General features: G+C 40.1%; 1 protein-coding gene across 1 annotated transcript in view; it reads right to left on the reverse strand.

Annotated features, from left to right (window-relative positions):
- LOC134622284 (NACHT, LRR and PYD domains-containing protein 12-like) overlaps nt 1-20,185 on the reverse strand; it is a 1,346,881-nt gene that overhangs the window by 1,288,202 nt on the left and 38,494 nt on the right. The window lies entirely within an intron of this gene.

Genomic DNA, 20,185 nt, shown 5'->3' on the forward strand with positions numbered 1-20,185 from the left:
AGACGAGAGCCGAGGGAAGCAGATTCCCCTGGATGAGGTTTGTCAGCAGCTGGCTGACTGATGACTTCTGTGTGACATCAGACAGCAGCTTCCTGTTGGTGAAATCCAATGAAAGTCTGCTTTCATCCAGGCCGTCAAAGATGAACAAAAGCTGAGAGACAGCCAGCTTCTCTGCTGTGACCTTCTGTAATGTTGGATGGAAAACATGGAGCAGCTCCAGAAGACTGTACTGCTCATCTCTGATCAGGTTCAGCTCCCTGAATGAAAGCAGAACCACCACACTGACATGTTGGTTCTCCAAGCCCTCTGCCCAGTCCAGAGTGAACTTCTGCACTGAGAAGGTTTTTCCAACACCAGCCACGCCGTTGGTCAGAACCACTCTGATGGGTCTCTGTTGGTCAGGTAAGGCTTTAAAGATGTCCTGGCACCTGATTGGAGCGTCATGGAGGGCGTCCATCTTGGAAGCTGTCTCCAGCTGCCTCACCTCATGTTGGGTATGAACCTCTTCACTCTGTCCCTCTGTGATGTAGAGCTCAGTGTAGATCCTGTTCAGGAGGGTTCTACTTCCTGTTTCATCACTTCCTTCAGTCACACGTTCACATCTCCTCCTCAGACTGATCTTATGTTCATCTAAAACCTCCTGCAGACCAACATCTGCTGAAAGAAACAGAAAGAAAACTCTTCAATGTCTGAACAACAACAAGAAGTCCAGTTTTCAGAAATGAGTCCATCAGCAGACAGATGTTCAGTCTTACTTTGTACACAGCTGCTCTGACTGGCTGTCTGCAGTCCAGCTCTGGTTCTGGATCTTTCTCCACACTGGGGACAGGAGGAGTCTCCTGATGAAGCAGACTGGTCCCAGTATGAGCACATGCACTGTCTGCAGAACCAGAAACATACCCAAAGTGAGCAGGTTCCCCTCCAGCATAAACTCTAGGCAGCTAAAGCTGTCAAGAAGTGCTGTGTGGCAAGCAGGAGTTGGACCCAAAATGCAGGCACTAAGACTGCAGGGATGAACTGAGAATGCAGATTTATTCGAAGACACCAGGAAAAGATACAAAACTAAAGTATACTGGGAAATAACAAACTAAACTCACAGCGAGATTCATACAGCATGAGGGACGACACGACACTGACTCAGAGAAACACAGGGTTTAAATAAATTGGGAAGCAACGAGGGGAATGAGACACAGAAGGAGGGCACATCTGGGAGAAATCAGAACTGATGGGACAAGGAAGCAAAGCAGAACACATTCACATAAGACACGGACCTTCAAAGTAAAACAGGAAGTATAACACAGAGACGCGAACTTGACACGGTGGAGACAGCAACTAAGAAACACAGAGACATAAACCATGAAGCAGAGGACTCTAAGAACCAAAATACACAGAGGGAAATACATGGAACACAAGAAACTAGACTCGAGGGAGTAACAAAAGACCAACCACGAGAACATAATTCACAATACAGAGTGACAGAAAACACAAGAAACTCAAAACATGCAAAGACACAGACCAAGAAACACAGACTTACACAGAACAGAGGGGGCACAAGAAAACATGAAGGGCAAGGGATCAAAACTAAAAACCATGGAATAAATCACACGAGTACAAAATACATAAATCAGAAAGAACTAAAAACGCTCGGTCGGGCGACCCAGGATCCTGACAAAAACAGTGAAACCCAACTTTTTTTGTTAGCCACACACGCCCATATTTTTCAAACTACATTGCGGTTTATTTCACACCTCAAACATTTAGTAAACAATTAAAACAAATAAAAGTAAACTGCAATAATTTACTTGTAGTAATAAAATAATCTACTAACTCTTTGAAGCTCTGTCCACACCTATATGGGTATTTTGGAAAATGCAGCTGTTTCTATGCGCCCTTTCGTCCAAAAGTAAACGGTGTTTCGAAAAGGGAGATTTTTTTTAAACTCCTTTTTTGCGTTTACGTGTGGACGAGGAATACAGAGTTCGTCTGTTTTGCGTTTGTGTGGGCGCCCCGTTAAAAACCTGTCAATTATGCTAGCAGTGTCCAAACATTCTTTCTTTTTTTCCTTTTTCTTACATACTGCCCCCTGAAGAATGAAGAATGACTTGTTCACTTTGTGTCACTGGGCGATTGTGGCTCAAGAATTGGGAGTTCGTCTTGTAATCGGAAGGTTGCCGGTTCGAGCCCCGGCTCGGACAGTCTCTGTCGTTGTGTCCTTGGGCAAGACACTTCACCCGCTGCCTACTGGTGGTGGTCAGAGGGCCCGGTGGCGCCAGTGTCCGGCAGCCTCGCCTCTGTCAGTGCGCCCCAGGGTGGCTGTGGCTAAAATGTAGCTGCCATCACCAGTGTGTGAATGACTGAACATGTAAAGCGCTTTGGGGTCCCTAGGGACTGAGTAAAGCGCTATACAAATACAGGCCATTTACCACTGTTTTGTTTTCTCCCGACACTCACTTCATATACACAATATCCTCATGTGAACCAACCTGTAGGAGCCATGGGTTAATACCTTATGTGGCTGCTAGAGGTCACCTTTTCTATTTTGGTATGGTTTGTTCAAAAAGGTATTTAAGGTAGACGCAGTAATCGCCGTCAGGTGTGTCGTTAATTGTAAGAAGGCAAACAGTTTGTAACCGCTGCACTGTTATGTTAAGATGATATTGGAATAAAGACCAAAAAGGACAAGATAAGTACTGCTGGAGTTATTGGACTGTTTAATTAATTCATACATACCAGTGACATCGCGTCAACCCCATTAACGACCACCTCAGTGGCTTCAAGCGTAGGCTTAGCCTCTGCACAACCATTCATTTATCTCGTTTATATGTTGAACTAATGGCTGACATCATATTACATGCTGTGGATTAAGAATATGATGTCACTCAAGTTTACATCTGCATGAAGGCAGTTGCACTGAATTTATTGGCTGATTTCCATGAACACCACTGTGGTTCAGTGTTGTCCTGATGGAGTAACAGCAGCCAGTATGATCCAGGCTTTAGCTGCTGGGTCTCTGTGTGACCTCTCAGACTGTTTAACAGATCAGACACAAAGAGAATCAGAGCAGCTCTTTAAAGACAAACATGAACCCACTCAGGTCACACTTTCCCCACAGATATGAGCATCACTGTCCTCAAACAGCAAATGACCAAGTCTAACATTTGGATCTTTTCTCTTTCATTCTTTTCTTTTTAATGAATCTTTGTAACAATCTGAGGATGTTTCAGGTCAGATTTATCCAGGAAACACAAACATGTAAAGGAGTCATCAGAGCTCTCTGACCTCGTTGGTCCAGGTTCACCACTGAAGTATGGAGGTAGATCTTTGGACCAGTCACTCCTCACAGACAGACAGCTGGACCCTGCAGACTGTGACCTCTGACCTCTGCAGACACAAACATGATTGAAGCAGCTGTGATCACACAGACTGCAGATAATGCAGCTGTTTCCTGTCAGTAACATCCTCTTAGATTAGAGTTCAGCTTTTTACAGGAAAACTGGACAAAACTGATTTTGGTTACAAATTCATTTTCATTTCCTCTCAGCTCACAAACACAGTCAGAAAATCAACCAGAATCAACACTGATTATAATGTCAGTGCAGAATTATTTCTGTTACTCAGTGAGTTCAGCTCTCTGACCTCGTTGGTCCAGGTTCACCACTGAAGTCTGGATTGTCACCTTTGGACCGGTCACTCCTCACAGACGGACAGCTGGACCCTGCAGACTCTGCTCTGTCCTCCTCTTCCTCCATCATCATCTTCTTGTGGACTTCAGTCAGTCTGAGAGGTAAACCACAAACACTCAGTGAGTTCACATTAACAGGAGTCATTGAGTTACAGTCGCTGACCTCTGACCTGTCATGTAAGCTAGAAACCAGGTCACATGATCCACATCAGGGATCACAAAAACCTGATCTCACCTGCTGACTTTGAAATTTAACAACAATAACAACAACACATCCGCGAGGGGCTCACAATAGAGCTGCTGCTCCTCCACATAGAAAGGAGCCAGCTGAGGTGCTTCAGGCATCTGACATCTTCCTGGGTGCCTCCTGGGTTCTTGGGCAAATGGTGAAGAGATTTTATCTTTTGGCTGCCCTGGGAACACCTTGGTATTCCCCGGACAAGCTGGAGATAGTGGGAGAGGGGGTCTGGGCTTCTCCGCTTGAGCTGCTGCCCCCGCAACCCAGCCCCAGATAAGTGGAAGAAGATGGATGGATGGATAGTCTGTATTTTTGAATGATTCAATTTTTTTTTATCAATTTTTAAACAAATATGACACAGAGGCCCAGAGTTACTGTTAATATCAACAATGTAATGTTGACCTTTGAGATTTAAACAGTTGTAGATCCATTACACACAGGGCACTCTACAGCCTGCTAACATGAAAACTTTAAATAAAAACAGCAGCAAAAGGTTTCACAGTAGTGCACACAGCAAATGAGACTAAGCAGAAAGAAAACTCTTCAATGTCTGAACAACAACAAGAAGTCCAGTTTTCAGAAATGAGTCCATCAGCAGACAGATGTTCAGTCTTACTTTGTACACAGCTGCTCTGACTGGCTGTCTGCAGTCTAGCTCTGCTTCTGGATCTTTCTCCACACTGGGGACAGGAGCAGTCTCCCAATGAAGCAGACTGGTCCCAGTATGAGGAGATGCACTGTCTGCAGAACCAGTGTCCACAGCTGGTAGAGACTGGATCCTTCAGGACGTCCTGACATTCTTAATGTAGAGATAGAAGGTGGAAAAATAAAGTGCCACACTTTGGTTAAATTGGAAAAATAATAACAGAATAATTTAATTTAATTCCATATTTAAAACTCACATGTAAAACATTATATTATTGAACTAACCCTAACCTGAAAAAGAAATAAACAAGTCTAATATTTTTATCTTTTTGTTTCATTGTTTTCTTTTTAATTAATCTTTGTAAAAATCTGAGAATGTTTTAGGTCATAATAATAATAATAATAATGGATTGTATTTATATAGCGCTTTTCGGGGCCCTCAAAGCGCTTTACATTTCCACTATTCAATTACAAATTAATTTACAATTCCACTATTCGTTCACACACTGGTGGAGGCAGCTACTGTTGTAGCCACAGCTGCCCTGGGGCAGACTGACAGAAGCGAAGCAGTGATATCACGCTGTCGGCCCCTCTGGCCAACACCAGTAGGCGGTAGGGTAAAGTGTCTTGCCCAAGGACACAACGACCAGGACAGACAGAGCTGGTGGATCGAACCGGCAACCTTCCGGTTAACGATGAGCTTCCCAATCCCCTAAACCACAGTTGGCCTTATCCAGGATAAACACAAACATCTAAAGGAGCTCATCACAGGTCTCAAGTTGTTAAAAACTCCCAGTTGTTTTAATCTTTGGGCTGAAGGAGGGACAATACTCGGTGTATACATGCTCAATCAACAATATTTTATTTTCATACAATTCAACACTTATTAGCATAAGAACCATCATGATGGGGAGAGATGCCTGAAGAGGGTCACAGCATGTCTCAAAATGGTGACGGGTTACTCAGCCTTTTATAGCCCCTAGTGGCCCCCACCCAGTCGTGAAAGCCTAAACATTCACATGTTTTCTCTCTTACGGCGCCTAAGTTATGACCTCGGCTCCTTGTGTCTCTGCTCTCTGTAACGGTGGGGGTATGGAATGTGGTCTGTCTCTCCTAAACTTAGACACAAGGTCTTCTGCACACAACATTCTCTTCATGATTCAGCAGTATGCAACGTCAAGAAACAGTGTAACACATTCAACAGTGTCAAATAATACAGGTCAATCCAATAGATCTAATGATTTTCACACTCTTTTAAGTCAGAAGTATAATGCAAATTAAAACTACATACTGCTCACACACTCTATATTAAGGGGTATAATATGATCTACAGCAGTATCATAATTCAACTACTTTGATTACAGATATAAGGTAACATATGATAACAGAATAATCTCACAATTCCCTCTCTTGATCTCTTAAAAAAGAGATCACTTACAACATACACTCCATCGTTACAAGGTCCAGTTCTTCTTGGTCCTGAGGCCCTCTGTCCCCCTTTAACGGGTCGATAATTGTCATTATTATTAGTTCATTAGTAAAGTTTGGATTTTGACCTTTGCACATGTCTTCATAGACAGACAGCTGAACCCTGCAGACCTCTGACCTCTGCAGACACAAACATGTTTTTTTTTCAATGATAAATTGAATAAATTGTTTGCAATTAGACGAGGAGATGTTGCCATCACGGACATGTTAACAAATCCTGCAGCATCACGTGGCACAAACACTTTGTGTTCCTGTCATCGGCAATCAACAGGAAGTTCATTAATAAAGGAGACGTGACTGTGAAGGTTCTCCTTCATCCAGCTGTTACACACACATCTGGGCTCACACGAGGAGCCTTTGTCTAACAAAGCAGCTGCTCTCTGAACACTTTTCTGAAGAGGAGCTGCACAAACCTTTGTTTGCTTTCTAGAGCAGCGTATCATCTTCACAGAGCACAGCTGGCACGCTTCCGTTAGCTTAGCCACCAGGCTAAAGTCAAACTACCCACTGCTAGCAGCTGTTTCTATCATAGTTTAGGATCCAGGTGTGTGAGGTCTAAATTTACACCTGTGATTAAAAAAAAATAGTTAAAAAAAGCCAATTTTGTCCAAATGTGTCTAAAACCAGATAAACTGACAGTTACAGCTGAGCCTGTGTGTCCTTTGAGATACTTCTCTCCTATAGAGATGCATTTAAGAATCCAGGAAACATCAAAATCATTTAAATCAGAGAGTTCATGTTACTAACAGCTCACCTCTCTGCAGCAGACACAGGCTGGACTTTAAAATCAAGGGCATCATCTTTAGACGTGTCACTCCTTAAGGACACAGAGCTGGGTGGAGGTCCAGGTGGGTTCCTGTGAATAATGATGGAGCAGTGATGCGAGTGCTGAGCTGTGGCATGGAGAAGAGTCATGGACAGTTAGAGATGGTCATCTCACCTCTGAGCTTTGGTCTGGCTCTCATGTTCCCCACACAGAGTGCTTTTAGAGGGAGGGACTCCCTCCTCTCTGTCCTCACACTGATCCATGCTGCTCAATTCAGCTCACACACACTTTCTACCTTCACCTGCAGAGGAAACACAAATCATTCATGTGCACATCAACTGAAACCCTCCTTTCCATCATGTGTGCTGTCCAAATATCAGCTGCTTCTTTCCTGCTTCATCTCAGTGTCAGGTACTTCTGGTTTGAGACCTTAGTTTTCACAGGAGCTACAGTATCCAGAGTCGTACGTAGTGAGGAGGTAAAATTATTAACAAGATAATCGACCTCTGTTGGAGTAGTGTTCAGATAGCTGCTCTGCTCTATGTTGGTACAGGGCATTGAAGATGATAACAGTGGGTGGATTATATTCTTAAACTTAGTTACAGCTCTTTCAGAAAGACATCTACTTTGATAAAGTCTACTCTCCACTGGTTTGTAATAAATTATTGTAAATGTCAGGAGGGGTTTCAGGAAACACTGTTAAATGTTCAGTTTCTATGCCATATGTTAAAACAAGATCTAGAGTGTGATTAAAGTGGTGGGTGGGTTCTTTTACATTTTGAGAGAAGCCAATTGAGTCTAATAACAGATTAAATGCCATGTTGAGGCTGTCATTTTTAGCATCTACATGGATGTTAAAATCACCCACAATAATTATTTTATCTGAGCTGAGCACTAAATCAGATAAAAAGTCTGAGAAATCAGAGAGAAACTCTGTGTAAGGCCCAGGTGGACGATATATGATAACAAGTAAGACTGGTTTCTGAGTTTTACAGCTGGGTTGGACAAGGCTAAGCATCAGGCTTTCAAATGAATTAAAAGTCTGTCTTGGTCTTTCCTTAATTAATAGGCTGGTGTGAAAAATTGCTGCCACACCGCCCCCTCGGCCTGTGCTTCGAGGTTTCTGGTAGTTAGAATGACTCGGGGGTGTTGATTCATTTAAACTAACATAATCATCCTGCTGCAACCAGGTTTCTGTAAGGCAGAGTTAATCGATTTGTTGATCAATTATTAAGTCATGAACTAACAGAGACTTGGAGGAGAGAGACCTAATATTTAATAATCCACATTTCACTGTTTTACTCTTTGGTTCAGATGTGGATACTGTATTGTTCTTTCTTTTTGATTTTTTATGTTTAAATTGTTTATTGCTGGTTTTTAGTTTGTTTTTTGTCTTTTTGGGAGCTGACACAGTACACAGCTCCATCCAAAGTGGGATGGATGCCGTCTCTCCTAACAAGACCAGGTTTCCTCCAGAAGATCTGCCAATTATCTATGAAGCCCACATCGTTTCTGGGACACCACTCAGACAGCCAGAGTCCGACATTGTTTTGGCAAAGTTGCACACCGATTCAATATTGATGTTAGTGACCTCCGATTGGCGTAACCGGGTGTCATTACTGCCGATGTTAATTATAATCTTACTGTATTTACGTTTACCCTTAGCCAGCAGTTTTAAATTTCCTTCAATGTCGCCTGCTCTGGCCCCTGGAAGACAATTGACTATGGTTGCCGGTGTCTCTAGCTTCACATGTCTGAGAACAGAATCACCAATTACCAGAGTTTGACCCCCGGCGGGTGTGTCGCCGAGTGGGGAAAAACGGTTAGACACATGAACAGGTTGGTGGTGTACCTGGGGCTTCTGTTTAAGACTATGCTTCTTCCTCACTGTCACCCAACCGCCCTCTTTCCCCAGCTGCTTGAGGTCTGCCGGTGTTCTGGGAATACATCCTACCTGGCAAACCATCCTACCCGTTGTTTCTGCGCATGCGCACAACACGAAATTCCGTGGCAAACCGTCCTACCTTTGTGAATATTAGCTAGAAAAATACTCTGACCGGTAAAATTAACTGCCAAACCATCCTACCTTTGTGAATGTCACCTACTTAAACAGCTAAAATTTAGTGGCAAATCGTCCTACTTTTGTTAATCTGAGCTAGAAGCATACTTTAATAGCTACATTTAAGTGGCGAACCATCCTACCTTTGTGAATATGAGCTAGAAGCATACTTTAACAGCTAAAATTCAGTGGCAAATCATCCTACCTTTGTTAATAACAGCTACACACATACTCTCACGGGTAAAATTAAGTGCCAAACCCTGCTACCTTTGTGAATGTTACCTACAAGCATACTTTAACGGGTAAAATGAAGTGGCAAACCATCCTGGCCAGGGTTCGCAAAATTTCAAAATCTCTGGTAGCCCTTCGGGCAGGCACTCTTCAGTTTTTGGTAGCCCAAAATAAATTTAAGTATCTCGAATAAAAAATTTTTTTTAATGTTTTGTTTCCTTTACAATATTATACATTAAAGTATAATATTGTAACAGAAACAAAAATTAATCAGAAAGTTGTTAAATACAAATCACAACTGTATAAAAATTACAATCATCAACTCAAATACTTGGTTCTAATTGAACAGAAATTTCTATGAACTTGTAAGAACATGAATCAGTCTGTGTCAGATCCTCAATCTGAAAATTCCACTGAAGTCAAGGGTAAGGGGTGAGTGGAACCAAGATCTAGGCCATTTGCTTTTTGAAGTTTGCAAAACTGCTAAATTTGGCCAATGGTAGTTCACTCTTTGCAACATAGCACGCTTTTGAAAGATTTTTCAGGACTTCTGCTTGTGCTTGTTTTATTTTTAGTATGTTTTTTGCAATTGCTGTTTGTTCTGGGAAAGATATTGCAGACTGGGTGCAGTATAATGCATTTCTTGCGTTTCTCATGGGTTCTGATGGGGTCTTTCTTAAAATTACTGGTCCTAGTTACAAAGGGGCTTGTCGACTCAAATGAAATGAAACTCATAACACACCCGGCAGAACATCATGTTATTTAGCTCGTCATATTCCAGCCACATAAATTCTTTTGTCCATGAAACCAAAAAAGCTGAGCTTTCTTTTTGCCTCATAGTCTGATTTGTCATAACTTTTCCGTTTTGTGGTAGGCTTTTATTTGGCTGCCCCTTCTTCACCCTGACCTGTCTTATTTGGCTCAGCAGAACTAAAATACTGGCGTAAATCCTGCTGTTTTTACACGCACTCACATAACGGTCAGCGATTCTCTGAGCAATCAACCTCTCACATGTTTAAACTTGCTGTGGGAGATTTCACTTGTCACGTTTGAATAGTAGCTAATGAGTGATAAGACGATGTCAGAGGAATTGGTGCGCAATTAATCGTCACTCACCAATCAGTGCTGCCGCTCTCTACACACGGTTCGCGCGATCGCAAAGTGAAAGCAAAAAACAAGCACAAATTCAAACACAATTTCAATATGTCACATATTGACAGTGGCTCATCGATGCCAATAACATAATTACTCAGCTACATTTGCGAAAGAAAATGCAAAAGCATTGACACATATTTTTCCTTCCTATGATAGCCCGACGGGCAGGGCTGAGATAGATTTTGGTAGCCCGACTGGAAAAATCGCTAGCCCCGGGACGTCGGGCTAGCGACAAATAAACAAAAAAGACAGATAATTAAAAAACATAAAATAAGTTATACCTTAGGGGTTTTCTAACAGATCTAGTTCAACAATGATATGATTCAAATCCAGAGCTTGTTTTTTGTCCATAAATTTAACAGATGAGAGAAAGAGGCAGAGTTCTTTGTGAAAAGTAAAAAAAGACGGCTTTGTTTTCAGAAAATGACATTTGTGAATGAAGAATTTGCCCATAATAATTATTACATTTCATGATTTAGTGAGTGTGTTTATGGTTGTCTGTGCAGAGAGGATTGTTGGAATAGTGATGATGATGTCCGCTATCACTGTCAGTTGCCAGTAAACACTTCATCAGACTGATGAATCTTTACGTGACACATTACTAAGTCAGTAGTATTAACTCTGTAATTAGGCGCCATTCTTCTTATTTTACGGCGCTGTTGTTCAATTGGGGGACGCTCTCTGTTAACCAGAAAAGCATGAATTTGTTTGTATATGGATTATCCATTGCTTAAATGTCCCGGTAGTCGAAAAGGAGGCACAGCGGTGCCTCCGGATTAAAGGATTAGAAGAGAAAAAAGATGAAGATGTCAGATCGCTGGTTATTGGAATTCTTTGCAAGATCGCACCTGATATGATATCAAAGCTTAAAGAATCTGTGGATGTGGTGCATAGAGTTGGGAAGAAGATTGAGAATAAGGTCCAACATATCATCATCATTCTGTTTGCTCTGAGACATGTGAAAGAGGAGATTTGGCGTCGCACCAAAGACTCGGCTATCTGTAAGAACGGTGGTTTCCACTTCGCTGAGGTAGGCTACTGCTGCGGGAGGACTGGGAAGAGAGGAGGCGGCTGTAGCCGCAAATTGAACAAGCCAGATGGGCTGGGAAGCGGGCCTTTTTCCGGGGTCCTCATGGATACATCGAAGGACGGAGGATTGGTGACATTAAATGAAAGACCTTATGTAAGACTGTATACAGTGGAATGTTATCAATGGGACAAAAGAGTTCTACTTAAAGTTAAAGATTATTAGTCACTGAGTTGGTGACAAGTGTTACAATTTAATCTCATATTTATATATTTTTCTTTTCTTTAAAAAAAAATATTATTAGTTATTTTCTTAGCATATTCTTGTTATGATTCACTCAAAAATTTCTTTTGGTTCATTAAACGTTCGGGGTTTGAAGGAAATTGTTAAGAGAAAGGCACTTTTTTTATTTTGCAAGGGGCAAAAATGTCACTGTCTGTTTTTACAAGAAACTCACTCTGTGGATGCTGATGTCACCTTTGGGCTAATCAGTGGGGAGACGAGATTCTTTTCAGTCATTGATCTAACAGATCTGGAGGTGTGGCGATTTGTTTTAATAAGTTCCCAGGGGAGATTATAACATATAAAGCTGATAGCAAGGGTCATTGGTTAACTGCAGTTTTGAAGAGCGAAGGCATATTTCTAATTGTCACAAATCTTTATGGACATAATAATGAGGGTCAAAATAAAAGTCTATTGGAAAATCTACCAAATGTTATTTCAGAGTTTAAAGTTATGTACCCCACAGATCACATCCTAGTAGGAGGAGACTGGAACATGACACCAGATGAGTGGATGGACAGATGGCCTCCTCGCTTAGGAAGGAGGCAACAGAATAACATTATTGAGAACTTTTCTATTGATAATGATTTTACAGACATTTGGAGAAGTTTGAATCCAGGAGTTAAGAATTATTCATGGTTTAAACCTAATGGAGAAAGCAGGTCAAGAATTGATTATTGGTTAGTCAGCGATTACATTTTGAGGTGTACTTCACAATCTAAAATCTCCAAAGCACCCCTATCTGATCACTGTTTCAATGATCTTGTCTTAGAACCAACAAGGATGAGACGTAGCAGCAGGGGATATTGGGAATTTAATGCCAGCCTTTTAAATAAGGACAAGTATTGTGATAAAATTAGACATATAATTACAGATATAAAAAATGATGACTCGGTAGTGGGTAATATACAGAAATGGGAATTTGTTAAATTCAAAATCAGAGAATTCACTATAAAATTCTGCAAAGAACTGAACAGGGAAAAACGGGAATATGAAAGTAATTTACTTTGTGAAATAACTCAGTGCTGTAGTAAAGAAAAACTAAACGTGCAAGAGAAAAACAAATTGATGGAGTTACAAACTAAATTAGATGATCTTTATCTAGAGAAAGCCCAGGGTGCCTTTATAAGATGGAGAGCCAAATGGATTGAGGCAGGTGAAAAGAACTCATCATATTTTAGTAAGCTGGAAAAGTGTAGACAGCAGAGAAATCTAATCTCAAGCTTGTTGATAAATGGGACTGAATGCAAAGATTTCAGAGAGATTGAAAATTTGGTGGTCGTGAAAATGGCATTAAACAAATCCCCAGGGACAGATGGACTCACTACTAATTTTTATCAATTCTTCTGGAAGGACCTAAGAACTTTATTGTTTGATGCATTAAAGGAATCGATAGAGAAGAAAGAACTGATGCCAAGCATGAAACAAGGGTTGATAACCATCCATCCATTCGCTTCCGCTTATCCTCTTCAGGGTCGCTGGAGCCTATCCCAGCTGTCATAGGGCGAGAGGCGGGGTACACCGTGGACAGGTCGCCAGTCTGTCGCAGGGCCAACACACAGGGACAGACAACCATTCGCACTCACATTCCCTCGCACATTCACACCTATGGGCAATTTCAATTATCCAATTAACCTATCCCCACAAACTGCATGTCTTTGGACGGTGGGAGGAAGCCGGAGTACCCGGAGGGAACCCACGCAAACACGGGGAGAACATGGTGGAATTGAACTCAGGACCTTCTTGCTGTGCAGCAACAGTGCTAACCACCGTGCCACTGTGCTGCCTGTGGGTTAACTGTGATGGGTGAACAGATAATAATCAGCCAGCTGGCAGATGATACCACCCTGTTTTTAAAAAATGAGGACCAGATTCCTTTAGGCAAGGCAAGGCAAGGCAATTTTATTTGTATAGCACACTTTCAGCACAAGGCAATTCAATGTGCTTTACATGATTAAAAGAGAACACAAAACATAAAACACTATAAGAGTAAAATACAATAAACATTTACAAGAAAGCATTTACAATAAAACAATAATCAGGACAATAATTTATATGAAGATATTAAAACAAACAAGTAGAGAGCCATAATAGGATCAGTTACTCATAAGCAAGTCTAAATAAGTAAGTTTTAATTTTAGACTTAAAAGAGTTCAACGTTTCTGCAGCTTTGTATTCTCCCGGTATTGTATTCCAGACGTGAGGAGCGTAGGAGCTAAAAGCTGCTTCTCCTTGTTTAGTTCTGGTTCTAGGGACGGTCAGTAAACAAGAGCTGGAGGACCTAAGTGATCTTGAGGGTTTGTACCATGATAGCAGATCTCTAATATACTCTGGCGCTAATCCATTCAAGGATTTATAAACTAATAAAAGCACTTTAAAGTCTATTCTCTGAGCTACAGGTAGCCAGTGTAATGACTTTAGAACTGGGGTAATGTGCTCTATTTTCTTGGTTCTAGTAAGAACACGAGCAGCAGCGTTCTGGATCAGCTGCAGTTGTCTGATTGATTTTTTTGGTAAACCTGTCATAATACTATTACAGTAATCAAGGCGGCTAGAGATAAATGCATGGATGAGTTTCTCTAGGTCTCCTTGTGTCATCAGTCCTTTAATCCTGGAAATGTTCCTCAGGTGGTAGAATGCTGACTTTGTTATAGCTTTTATGTGGCCCTGGAGGTTCAGGTCTGAGTCCATTATTACACCTAAATTTCTAGCCTGGTCGGTAGTTTCTAGTTGGACCAGTTTGAGCTGATTACTGATATTTAATCGATCTTTTTTAGGTCCAAAGATAAGTACTTCAGTTTTGTTATTGTTTAGTTGAAGGAAATTATGAGACATCCAGTTGTTAATTTGCTCAATGCATTTATTAAGGGTTTGGATAGGTTCAACATCACCTGGAAACATAGAAATGTAAAGTTGAGTATCGTCTGCATAATTGTGGTAGTTAATATTATAGGTGGTTATAATCTGGCTTAACGGGAGCATGTAAATGCTAAATAAGAGGGGCCCAGGTGATCAACCACTTCTCCAAAGCTTCTGACCTACAGCTAAATATTAATAAATGCGAAATTCTAGCTCTGCATGAGTGTCCCCTTCAAGCAATAAATAATATACAGATAAAAAAAGAGGTGAAGTATCTGGGCATTGTAATTTGCAAGGATAAGATATCAACAGAAAATAAGAATATCTGCAAAGGGACATAACTCTGTTTGGGAGAATCCTGCTAACCAAAATGGACAGTCTATCCAGACTAATCTATCCAGCCTTTACTCTGCCCATATCTCCAAAACTAATTAAATCCATAAATAATCTTAATTTTAGGTTCATATGGAGGAACAAATGTCATTATATAAAGAAAAATGATATGATTAAGAATTATGAAGAGGGTGGGGCTAATGCCATTGACTTTGATGTTATGAATGGTGTACTAAAATTGAAATGGTTAAGATCTTTCATTAGGAACAAAAATTCCTTTTGGAACATTATTCCCAATGTGATTTTTGGCAAAATGGGTGGAATAGACTTTTTGTTACGTTGTGACTTTGATTGCAGTTCGTTACCTGTTAAACTCTCAGCTTTCCATCAGCAGGCCCTTCTGTACTGGAAATTAATCTATAAATATAACTTTACCCCTCACAATACCCCTATATGGAACAACAGGTATATCCGTTTGTGTAGGAAATCTGTGTACATGGATGAATGGAGATCTAAAGGGATTTGGGCTGTAGCTCATTTTATGGATGAGAATGGGGTCTTATTAAAACATGAGACGTTTTGTGAGAAATTTGATGTAAGATGTACTGCTAAGAGATATAAATCCTTAATAAAAGCCATCCCAGTCCCTTTGAGATCAATGATAAAATAAGATATTGTGCACTCTAAAGTTTCTCCTGGACTGAGGCAGCTCTGCATAGCTGGAGTTGAATTTGATGACAGCAGGTTTACAAACAAGGTGATCAGGAATATTTTGATAAATGAAATTTGCCCTAATCCGGTTAAAAGAAATTATATCCTTAAAGAATTTGAGTCCATGGAGGGTACCGATCGGGTTTCAGCTACGGATCTTTTTTCTTTTTTTTTACTTTATTTATCACATTTTGGACATGCAGTCAAGTAAAACAGGAATCACATAAAAGATAACATTGTGGTATTACAATGAGGAACAAAGAGAGTGACAGGGACAGTGAGACAAAAGTGAGTACAAAAAATTTAAATAAATTAAGTGGAACACAAATAAACAAAAGTTTGCAAGAGCCAAAATCAAGTTAGCAGTTTCAAACGGTTACAGATGTTAACAGTCTTGAGAGCCTTAGTGTTTTTTGATGAGGAGATTGTCCTTATATATTGTGCAAGCTCCATTTTTAATACAAGAAGTTCAGGCTTTCTGTCGAGGACTTTGCTTTTGTGTATGTGAAATTTTGCCAAAAATAAAACCACATTTATAAAGAAGAAAGCATCATTGTCCTTGTCTTTAAAATTATAATAGCCAAAGATAACATCCTTATAGTATAGTTGATAATTAGAGAGAACAGAGTCAGTAATAAACTTGTGGAAATCCTTCCAGAATTTACATGTAAATTTACATGACCAGAACAAATGAGAAACTGTTTCAGGTTGCTCTTGACAGAAGGTACAATTTAAATTTATTTCAGCCACAAATTTGGACAAATATTGTTTAGTGGGGTAAAACTTATGAATCAATTTAAAGGAAATATCTTTAATTTCGTTTGTTAAAAAAACCCTTTGTGGTAAAGTTCGAACTTTTTTCTATTCAATATCTGTTACAAAATTGGCCCAATGAAATATGGCTGATGGAACAGAGACCATTGCATCCTGAAAGAGAGATCTTATTCTGGTATTTATAGACTTATGAGAGGAAAAGTTTATTTTAAAGGTGTTGTTAAGAGCACCGAAATCAATCAAATTTATACCTCCTTTATCATATGAATTTAAAGCTACTGATTTACGCAAGTAGTGAGTTTTATTTTTCCATAAAAAATTGTATAATAATTTGTTAACTGACTTACAGGTTGTATTATCAACATGTAGTGACTGGGCAGCATAGGTTAGACGGGAGATGCCTTCAGCCTTTGATAGCAGAACTCTTCCCTTCAACGACAGGTCTCGCTGTAGCCAATGATTAAAGATTTTTTGGGATTTATCTATAATAGGAGTGAAGTTTGTGGAGCATCTGGATTGCTCATTTTTTATAATTTGAATTCCAAGGTATCTTACAGAGTTTCTTACAGGTATTCCATGAATTGAAGTTGCTGAACAACTTTTAACTGGTAGAAGTTCACATTTATGCAGGTTGAGTGAAAGTCCGGAGGCTTTAGAGAATGGCTGTATATTGTTAATGGCCACTGAAACTTGCGAGGCGTCTCTGAGGAAGAGAGCTGTATCGTCTGCCAGCTGACTTAAGAGTATTTCTCTGTTAGCAATGACCAGGCCTTTTAAAGAACTGAGTTTAATGTGTGAATTAAGGAGTTGCACAGATAGAAGGAATAAATATACGGATAGGGGGCAACCCTGCCTCACTCCACGCTTTAGAGAGAATCTCGGGGAAGTACCAGTGGCCAGCTTTATGGAGCTCTTACTATTGGAATACAGTGTCTGAACGGCATTACAGAAGGACTGACCAAACCCAAATTTATTTAAAGCAGTAAACATAAACTGGTGCTCTAAGGAGTCGAACGCCTTGTAGAAATCTAAAGAAAGAATGAGACTATCATCCAGTACAAGTTCTGGGTAATCTATTATGTCTAAAATTAATCTTATGTTGTTTGAAATATGACGATTCTGCATGAATCCAGATTGACTCTCGTCAATAATTTTATCTAATAGAGGTTTCATTCTATTGGCTAGAACTTGTGCCAGTATCTTATAATCATTATTCAGTAAAGAGATTGGTCGCCAATTGTCTAAGAGCAAATGATCCTTTCCTGGTTTTGGAATGAGGGTGATCAAACCTTGACATAAAGTGGGAGGGAGTGCACCTCTATCCATACTTTCCTTAAAAACTTCTAAAAGAAATGGGGCTAAACTGTCAGCGAACTGTTTGTAAGACTCGGCAGTAAGGCCGTCAGTTCCAGATGATTGGTTAATCTTTAGATGTTTTATAGCATCTGCAACCTCGATCAAAGAAATTGATCTGTTGCAAAGCTGACTATCCTCCTCATTCAGCTGAGTAATTTTGTCTAAAGAATTAAAAAAAGTCAGACAAGCTTCAGGGCAATAACTAGAAGAATAAAGTTTGCAATAAAAGTTTGAACAATATTTTGCTATGGTATCCTTATCATTAGAAATTGTCCCATTAATATTTAGTTGTAGGATGGAGTTGGTGTTAGATTGATGCTTTTCAAGTCTGAAAAAAATAGGCTGAATTCTGCTCTCCTTCTTCGAGCCATTTTCTGCGAGACTGAATAAAGGCACCGTCAGCTTTGCGTTTGTAAATCTCATCTAACCTATGCTGCAGGTCAACCAGTTCTATCTCATCAGATTCACTTTTTTTTTTGCCAAATCACTGCTATATTTTCTAAAGAATTTTCCAATTTCATATTTCAAAAGTTCCCAGTTGCTACAAAATGTATTATCTGTGAGAGCTTTACTCCAGTAAAGTTTAATGAATCTCTGAACTTCACAAATCACTTCCTTATGCTCAAGAATGATACTATTTAGCTTCCAGTATGAAGTTTTAGTGATGGGGGAGGATGACAATGGGATTGTTAAGCCATTTTGTGGTCTGAGAGTGGTGTAGGATAAATATCCGTTTTAACTTTTTCTAAATCTTTTGAGATAAGCCAATAATCGATACGTGAGTGCCTAGTTTGAGTCTTATTACACCATGTGTATGTTGTAATAGTAATTTTACAATGTATGTTGAAGGGATATTACTGCCCTCTGTTGGTGCGTTTGTGCATTACATGCAATAAAAGACGTTCTTTAAAAACATCAGGTTATGGGCCCAGAGGTCGCAAAAAGACGCTGCTAACATGTTTTTTGGGAGTCATAAACAGAATTGTGGGATTCACAATGACCGGTGATCAGCTAGGGGCAATAGGTTCTGTAATTGAAGAGGAAGATCAAATTGTCACCCTTCTAGGTAGTTTGCCACCCAGCTATGCAACTGTTGTTACTGCTTTGGAGACAAAGATGGACAGTCTGATACTACAGTTTGTTCAACAAGCCTTAATAATTAACAAAAGCGAGTGCTTACTAACAACACCACTGTGTCCAGTAGTGTATCAGCTATGTCAGGGGTTGGCAACCTGCGGCTCCGGAGCCGCATGCGGCTCTTTAGTCCTTATTTTGCAGCTCCGCATGGTTTGGGCAAATAAATTAGAAGTATTTAGCTGAAGTGTATTTTATTTATGTTAGTTCTTTTTAACTTGCAGTTCTAAATTGGAAAATTATTGTGATATTGAAATATAAAAATAAAATTATATTCTATTATTTTTTCATCTCTCAAAATAAGAGTCACACTCACGGAAGCCGATATACCCGCTGAAACGCCATGCATTTATCGAGACTTTCAACCCCAGATAGACCAATTATGGATCTTCGGATCCACATTATGTCAGCAGCTGTTCTCCACTGTGAACTACGTTAAAGACAAACACCGTTCATGCCTGACAGATGACAGCTTACAGTCCTGCGTAAAGATGAAAGTCCCGATTTGCAGACGCTGTGCGCAGAGGTTCAGGACCATAAGTCTCATTGTAAACAAATCACGGCAGACCCGACGATGTTTGCATGAACACGCTTTTCAGCATCTCTTTCTTGACCACTTTTCACACACGGTTGCTGTACGCATACAGCCGGCTGTAGCTTTTCAGCTCACAGCCCAACATACACCACCAACAACACAACAGCACAGATAGCGCAGACGTAAAGGCAGCGAGGCGTGATTGCGGGTGGCGCTCAGGTGCGTCCGCCTCCCCTGCAGCGGCGCTGCAAACCATGCCCCGCCGCACACATTAACCAGGTAAAATACATATTTAGGCAGAATTTTGCAAATATCTATTTTTCATTTTTCAGCAGCATAGAGCTTTTTTCCAATTATTTTTTAAAAGTCAGGTCAAGGCTCCAACAGCCCAAAGGCGATATAAGGGTGGCGGCTGACAACAGTTTTTGTTTGCTACATGGATCATTTTAGTTCAGGTTGGTGTCTTTCCTTTTGTTATTTTTCTTTAAGAGTTCAAAATGTGTTGATTACATAAATATAATTTAATTTTCTCTATAGCACTTAAGGGATTTCATAAGCAACACACCATAGTTGTTCACACAAAGCATAAAGATAAAAAACAATATATATAGTGTTATCTTCATTTTAGATGTCAAAAAGTATTTGCGGCTCCCAGTGTTTTCTTTCTTTTCTCCAGCTGAAGTATTGCTGTACAGAGAACATGAAAACTGACATCTTAACCAAACCACTGCCTAGACAAAAGTTTGAGTATCTCAAACAGAAGATTGGACTGTGTTCAGTTTAAAAGGGTTATCATATGCTTAACATGCCTATATTATGCTTATGTTAAGATGTCAAGCATATAACTGTAATGTAGAATAATAGTTTTGGATAAGATGGACACAGTACATTTTTTTTGTAAGTTTAAACC

The sequence above is a fragment of the Pelmatolapia mariae genome, linkage group LG3_W (assembly GCF_036321145.2).
Source record: "Pelmatolapia mariae isolate MD_Pm_ZW linkage group LG3_W, Pm_UMD_F_2, whole genome shotgun sequence".
Lineage (NCBI taxonomy): Eukaryota > Metazoa > Chordata > Actinopteri > Cichliformes > Cichlidae > Pelmatolapia > Pelmatolapia mariae.